At 40.1% G+C, this 8219-nt stretch overlaps 1 pseudogene; it reads right to left on the minus strand.

The window, feature by feature from the left end:
* Positions 1 to 5941: 5941 nt before the first annotated feature.
* On the minus strand, positions 5942 to 7876 carry LOC110287597 (annotated as a pseudogene).
* Between the last annotated feature and the right edge of the window lie 343 nt (positions 7877 to 8219).

Consider the following 8219-nt stretch of genomic DNA (forward strand, 5'->3'; position numbering starts at 1 on the left):
CAACTGGTAAGAAGGACACATGCTCCACTATGTTCATAGCAGCCTTATTTATAATAACCAGAAGCTGGAAAGAACCCAGATGTCCCTCAACAGAGAAATGGATACAGAAAATGTGGTACATTTACTCAATGGAGTACTACTCTGCTATTTAAAAGAATGAATTTATGAAATTCCTAGGCAAATGTATGGATCTGGAGGGCATCATACTGCGTGAGGTAACCCAATCACAAAAGAAGTCACGTGATATGTACTCACTGATAAGTGGATATTAGCCCAAAAACTTAGATTACCCAAGATACAATTTGCAAAACACATGAAACTCAAGAAGATGGAAGACCAAATTTGGATACTTTGTCCCTTCTTAGAATAGGGAACAAAACACCCATGAAAGGAGTTACAGAGACAAAGTTTGGAACTAAGTTGAAAGGATGCACCATCCATAGACTACCTCACCGGGGGATCAATCCCATAATCTTCCACCAAACTCAGACACTATTGCATATGCCAGCAAGATTTTGCTGAAAGGACCCTGATATATCTGTCTCTCCTTAGGCTATGCCAGTGCCTGGCAAACACAGAAGTGGATGCTCATAGTCATCTATTGGATGGAACATAGGGCCCACAATGGAGGAGTTAGAGAATGTACCCAAGGATCTGAAGGGTTTGCAATCCTATAGGTGGAACTACAATATGAACTAACGAGTAACCCCCCAGCTTGTGTCTCTAGCTGCATATGTAGCAGAAGATGGCCTAGTCAGCCATCATTGGGAAGAGAGGTCCCTTTGTCTTGCAAACTTTATATGCCCTAGTACAGGGGAATGCCAGGGCCAAGAAGTGGGAGTGGGTGGGTAGGTGTACAGGGTGCGGGGAGTGAATAGGGGACTTTAGGGATAGCATTTGAAATGTAAATGAAGAAAATACCTAATAAAAATTGGAAAAAGGTTAAAAAAAAGAATGAGAAGTTTGCTGGACCGTGGTGGCACATGACTTTAATCCCAGCACTTGGGAGGCAGAGGCAGGCAGATTTCTGAGTTGGAGGCCCACCTGGTCTATAGAGTGAGTGCTAGGACAGCTAGGACTACACAGCGAAACCCTGTCTCAAAAAACAAACTAAAAATATATAAATAAATAGGAATGATAAGTTTGCTCTTCCTGTAAGCGGCCAGAGGTGACCTATGAAGATGGTTTGCTACTCTCTTGACCCAGAAAACCCCACAAAATCATGCAAATCAAGAGGTTCAAACCTTCGTGTTCACTTTAAGAACACCTGGGAAACTGCCCAGGCCATCAAGGGTATGCATAATTGCAAAGCCATCAGGTATCTGAAAGATGTCACTTTAAAGAAGCAATGTGTGCCATTTTGGCCATATAATGGTGGAGTCGGTAGGTGTGCCCAGGCCAAACAGTGGGGCTGGACACAGGGATGGTAGCCAAACAAGAGTGCTAAATTTTTGCTACAAATCCTTAAAAATGCAGAGAGTAATGCTGAAATTAAGGGTTTAGACGTAGATTCTCTAGTCATTGAACACGTCCAGGTGAACAAGGCACCCCTCCCACTGCCACATTGAGAAGATCCTCACTGAGAAGGAACAAATTGTCCCAAAGCCAGAAGAGGAGATTGCACAGAAGAAAAAGATATCCCAGAAGAAACTGAAGAAACAAAAACTCACGGCACGGGAATGAATTCAGAATAAAATAACTGCAGATAAAGTAAAAAAAAAAAAGTAAAATAAAAGAATGAGAAGTTGAAGTTAAGGGAAATATGTAAGCAATTTATTATATTTAGCCAACCAAAAAAGTAAAAACTTAACAGAGTAGAAATAAAATTGCACCTCCTCTACAGTCTCTCTATAGATATTTGGAACAATTAGTAAACATGTTTTGTGTCACACTGACAAACTGTACTTTGAAAAAGCATATGCTTCCAAAAAGCATGATGCACAGATTTGTCAATCTATAGATTGCTGGTATGACAGATGGTTTACAATGACTTGCTTCAAGCATCTATTGGAAATTAAGGTCAGTGGGGCTTAATTTTTTTAATAAATATATGTAACTAAAATTAACAGAAGGGCTAGAAAGATTACTCAGTGGATAAGAGTATATTTTGTACAACAGTGAACACTTGAATTTGGATCATAGCACCTATGTAACAATCCAGGTATGACCTTTCACATGCCTGTAGCTTCATCACAAGGTGTCAAGGTGACAGAGACAGGATGGTTGCTGGGTTCCAGTCTAGAAAAACAAAACAAAACAAAGAAATAAACAAAAAAAACAAAACCAGCAACAACAACAACAACAACAAAAACCCAAGTTCCAGGTTTAGGGAGATTCTCAGACAATGAGGTAGAAGGAGAGTGATAGAGGTTGACACCCAGAGCCCTCTTCTGGCTTTCGTGAATGTACACACCACACATACGCGTGCATAAACACATAATAAAAAAGTTGATGGAGATATTAAAGGAAATAACTTTACATCCAAGGAAACAATGAAAAGAAGATATGTTTTTATTAAGGAAAAACTATAAGATATAAGAATGTTAATTTATTATTGCTATTATTATCTATTCTTTAATTTCTTTTTACAATCCAGACTTTATCCCCCTCCCAGTCCACCTTCTGACTGCTCCACATCCCATACCTCTTCAACCCCCATCTCCTAGAGGACATCCCCAAACCCCACCCCCAACCCACCAGACTTCTCTACTCTCTAGGGCCTCAAGTCTCTTGAGGATTAGGTGCATCTTCTCTGACTGAGTCCAGACCCAGTGAGAGAAAAAAGTGTAATTTTTCCCCTAAATCGGATAAGTAGTTCTTCTTAAATAAGAAAAATATAAAACAAAAGCTGATTGAATGAAAATGCTATATAAAGTTTATAGAAGATGGCACTTGTAGAATGATCTTGTGTTTAATCAAGTTAGCTCATACTAAGGGGCCAGCCATCCCTTCAAAATTCCAATGATATTCTACACAGAAATAGAAAAAAATACCTATTTCAATTTCATATGGAAACACAAAAGACCTTGAGTAGTCAGGGAAATCAGAATAATACACGATTTTCTGAAAGCCAGAAGAGTCTTGAGCAATACATCTCAAGTTCTAATAGATCAGGACTGCCAACCCAGACTATACCCAGCAAAACTTTCCATGATCCAAACAGCCTATACACCATATACAACAACAACAACAACAAAATAATTAGGCAGAATACCAGAAGCAATACTTTTCATTGAAGAAAGGAATAAGCACAGCCAAGAGACTCTAGAAAGAAAACAAATTAATCCATAATTTAATGAAATACAAAAAAATCAAAAAAAGTAAGAAAGAAGGAAATATGACTCCAATCTATGCATACCTTTAAAACTAACACTAAATATTGATGGCCTCAACAACAAAAAGGCACAGTCTAGCTAAATGGATTAAAAATAAGAACTAACAAAATTCATTGATCTGCTATCTACAAGAAACTCAACTTAGTTTTAAAGATAGGATACCTTAAAGTGAAAGAATGAAAAAAAAAATTCCAAGCAATTGGAATCAAGAAGCAAGTAGGCACTGACAATCTAATCTCTGACAAAACAGACTTGAAATTAAAACTATTCACAAGAGACAAAGAAGGACAGGTCATCTAATCAAGGGATCAATTAATCAGAAAAATATCACAATACTATACATATATGCACCAAACTTTGGTTCATTCAATTTCCTAAAAACAAATGAGATTAAAGTCACAGATTATGTTTATTAACTTATGTATGTCAAACCATCCCTGAATCTCTGGAATAAAGCCTACTTGATCACTAACACAAATACAATAATTTTAGATGATTTCAACCTCCACCCTACTGTCTCAAATACATCATCTGGACAAAAAATAAATATAGTCAGCATGTAGAAGCTTCTCTAAAATAGACATAAAATAAACCTTAGCAAATACAAAAATTTAAAATAATCCCATGCATCCTATCCAGTCATTATGCAATAAAATTTAAAATCAACAGCAAACAAAATTCTAATAAGGATATGAACTCATGGAGATTAAACAATTTGTACTGAATAATGAATGGGTCAATGAAGAAATGAAGAAATAAGGGAAAATATTCCTGGAACTAAATAAAAGAAAAGCACAGCAAAAACTATAGGATACATTAAAAGCAGTTCAAAGAGGGAAGTTTACAACGCTCTTACATTAAAAGATCAGAAAAAAAGTGCAAATAAATGACTTAATGGGTGCAGTGCAAGAATTTAGAAAAACAAGAACAAACCAAACCCAAGCCCAGTAGACAAGAAATAATAAAAATCAAAGCATAAATTAATGAAATAGCATCAAATAAAACAATACAAAGAATCAATGAATCAAACAGTTTGTTCTTTGAAAAGATAAACAAGACCAACAGACCCCTGACCCAACTAACCAAAAGAAAGAGATGAATTAAATTAACAGAATCAGAAATGCACATGAAAACATTACAGCATATAATCAAAGTAATACAGATAATCTTAAAAGAATACTTTAAAAACCTGTGCTCCATTAAGTTGGGAAATCCCCAAAAAAATGGGTGAATTTTTTGATTCATCCAAACTACCAAAGTTAAACCAAGAAGAGACAATCTAAATATAACATAACAAAGAAAGATATTGGAACATCAATAAAAAGCCTTCTGACTATAGCAAAAGTCAGATGGATTCACAGCAAAATCCTACCAGACATTCAAAGAGGAACTACAATGAAATACTTTTAAACTCTTATTTATATATTTATGTATTTTTTTATGTTTTACACTCCATATTTTATCCCCCCTCCCCTTGCATGCATCCCATTTACTGTGTTTAAAAACAGCCCTTCTATGGGAGAAAAGCCCTTCTATGGATCACATGCTTATTCTTTTGAGTTTCCTCCTGCTTCAGCATAGATAATTAAATTGTGTGCTGTACATGGTGTTTTAAAATGTTGAATAAGCTTTAATTTGTATATTTATCAATATATATCTCAGAGCTTACAATTGCTTAAAATTGTTCCTCCCTCAGATACTATAAATTCTCAAATTTGCAATTGTTTATGCATATACAACTCATAAGAAAAAAAATGATGTTCTTTTAAGAAAACTGTTTTTGGACATTTAAAAATTTGTCCTAGATTGCCTGGACAAGACCCCTTAAGGCAATGCCATGCTAGATTTATATCTCAGGCATATTACAGGCTTTACATAAGAATAATCTTGTTCTTTATATAATCAAAACAGTGATGGCTTGAGATAATATTTTGGTATTTTTAGAGAATGTGCATGTCAAATTGAAAAAAGTTTGTTCTTGGTGTCCTCAGATTCTACCTGTTTCCACATAATGGTGTTAATTCTTGAGGACTTATACTTAATCAATTGCTGCAAATGAATGCTCTTATTTGTGATTAATAAATACATAAATAAATTATGCACACGTGACTATTAATAACTTTTCATGCTTTTTAGTTACAACCTCTCTTCAAGGGAAACAACTGATAGTATAATTCGTCACTGCCCATGTTATATTAAAACTGACTATATCAGTCAAGTATTTGAGATGTTTNGTCAACAATTTAATAATTCTCAAAGACAAGGTATTAAACTATAGCGTCTTTTTTTAATGGAGATTTTATTTTCTTTATTTGAGAAACTTAAGTCTTGGGTACATCAAAACCAATTTCTGGGATGAGGGAAAACAAACAGAACCCACAATAGGAAAAAAAAAAGTTATCGTCTGGGTCACAACAGAACCTAGAGAATATATTCTTATAATTGAAAAATTATAGGTGCTTCATAATTGACCTTCTGATACAAAATGACCTATTGAATTTGCAACTTGGTTCTTGGTGTGGAGATCCACAGACAAACTAGGACGTCTTCAGACCTTAGCTGGATGGCATGAGGGGTTATTTGGCTTTCGACTCTTTTTTTCTTGTCTAAGAGGTAGCAGCAACAACAATGCCCACTTTTTGGGCAGTTTCTTTCTTGGCATGATGAGCCTGCAGGACTGCCACAGTTTCATCCACCTTGGAGCGGAGGGACTCGGGGGACTCCAGCATGTGCAGCAGCTCAGAGTTGTCAATTTCCAGCAGCATCCCGGTGATTTTCCCAGCCAGGTTTGAATGCATTGTTTGGATAAGCGGGAACAGACGCTCCCCCAGCATCTGCTTCTGCTCATGGGGGGGCACTGCAGCAAGCATGGAGTCAGTCAGGGGCTCCTGACCCTGGACGTGGACTGCAGGCTGGGGAGCCTACAGTGGCTGGATGGCAGGGTGCGGGCTGTGGACACTGGGGGCGTACTTGTATGGAGTTACAGCCCTGGGAGCAGCAGCAGCAACTGCAGCCCGAGGTGCAAGGTTTGGCACAGCTGTAGGGACGCCTCCAGACTGGCAGCTGTCAGTCAGCCCTTGCTGGGCGGCACCAGCCCCACCAAAGTCCATAGCCAAGTGGTCCAGGCACTCAGACCCAACTCTCTGAGCAGTAGTAGGAAGGCCATGAGAGGCGGGAGCATTACCAGTTGGAGCCAGCTGTCGAAGAGCTGGACGAGGCCCAGACTGCCGCAGGGCACTTGGCATTCCTTGGAAGCCTTGAGGTCTCCCGCCTTGCTGCCAGCGTGGATTAGGCCTCATCTGTGCTAACTGGTTAGGNGTGTAATATGGGGGTCTTCCCTGAGCCTGCGGAACTGCGGGCACAAAGTAGCCACCAGCTGCAGGCTGGAACTGATTTAAGATGGCACTGGTAGGGAGTTAGTCAGGTGAGCCTTCTGCTCTTCCTTTCTCTGGGCCAGGGCGACATACAGGGGCTTGGAGCCCACATTGCATCCGTTCATCTCCATGACAGCTTTGGTCGCCTCTTCAGGAGAGGAGAAACAGACAAAGCCAAACCCTTTGCTTCTTCCGTCTTCTAGCATCACCTTCGCACTGGTGATTGATCCAAAGGGAGAAAACTCTTTCCTTAATTTCTCATCATCAATGGTGTCATCCAAGTTCTTAATGTAGAGATTCACCCGCTGGTACCGGCTAATCCTCTCCTGCTTCAGCTGCACAAACTTCTGCTTTAATTCAGCCTGCTGTTTTACCTTTTTCTGTGCGCGGCCTACAAATATGGCTTTCCCACTCATTTCTTTTCCATTCATTTCTTCCACAGCCTTATTGCCATCCTCATGTTTCTTTTAACTTACAAAGCCAAAGCCTTTGGACTTCCCACTGGAGTCTCTCATCACCTTGACACTTAGGGTCTTACCAAACTGGCTGAAGAACTCTTTCAGATTCCCATCATCCACCTCTTCTCTGAAGTTTTTGATAAAAACATCGGTGAATTCCTTGGCCTTGGCTCCAAGCTCAGCTTCCTGCTCTTTCGAGACTTGAATCTACCCACAAACACTTTACGGGTCATTGAGAAGCATGCCATTCATATTCTTGGCCTTGTTGGCCTCCTCTTGGGTCTCGAAGTGAACAAAAGCATAGCCCTTAGAGCTGTTCTCATCACAGACGACCTTACAGGACAAGATGTTTCCAAAGGCAGAGAAAGTGTCATACAGTGCCTTGTTGTCTATNGATTTGTCCAGGTTCTTGATGAAGACATTTCCCACCCCAGACTTTCTCAAAGAGGGATCTCTCTGTGACCACATGATGCGGATTGGCTTTCCCTTTATCACGTCGAAGTTCATGGTGTCCAAGGCCCTCTCAGCGTCAGCTGGCTGCTGGAAATTGACATAGGCATAACCCAGAGAGCACCAGGTGATCATATCGCTACAGACCCTGATGGATAGCACAGGGCCCGCAGGGCTGAACTTTTCATACAGCATGGCTTCGGTGCAAATCGCCCACGTATAAGGAGGCCATGGGGTAGCTGCTGGCTGCAGCGTTCATCTACCCACCCCCCACAACCTGAGCCCCACCAGGAGGACTTCTAACAAGGTCTACTGCAGGACAAAAGGGGCTCCGAGGAGCTGTGGCGCAGGTGGCACCAGAGACACCAGGGAAGGCTGGAGCAGGGAGGCTCCAAGCTGGGACCAGAGTGCAGGACGTCTTGCAACGGGACTGCAAAAGCCCCAAGACAAAAGGCTCTCAAAAACAATATGGCCCGCTCCTGGAGTTTGTACTCTCCAGCTGTCCTGGCTTGGGGCTTAGAAAATAAAAATTAAAGTAGGAAATCCCCTTGTAAAGGGGGCAAAATTTTTTTCTAGAGGCAATCAAATGCTGTGCTCACAGC

Source organism: Mus caroli (assembly GCF_900094665.2).
Source record: "Mus caroli chromosome X unlocalized genomic scaffold, CAROLI_EIJ_v1.1 GL456233.1, whole genome shotgun sequence".
Lineage (NCBI taxonomy): Eukaryota > Metazoa > Chordata > Mammalia > Rodentia > Muridae > Mus > Mus caroli.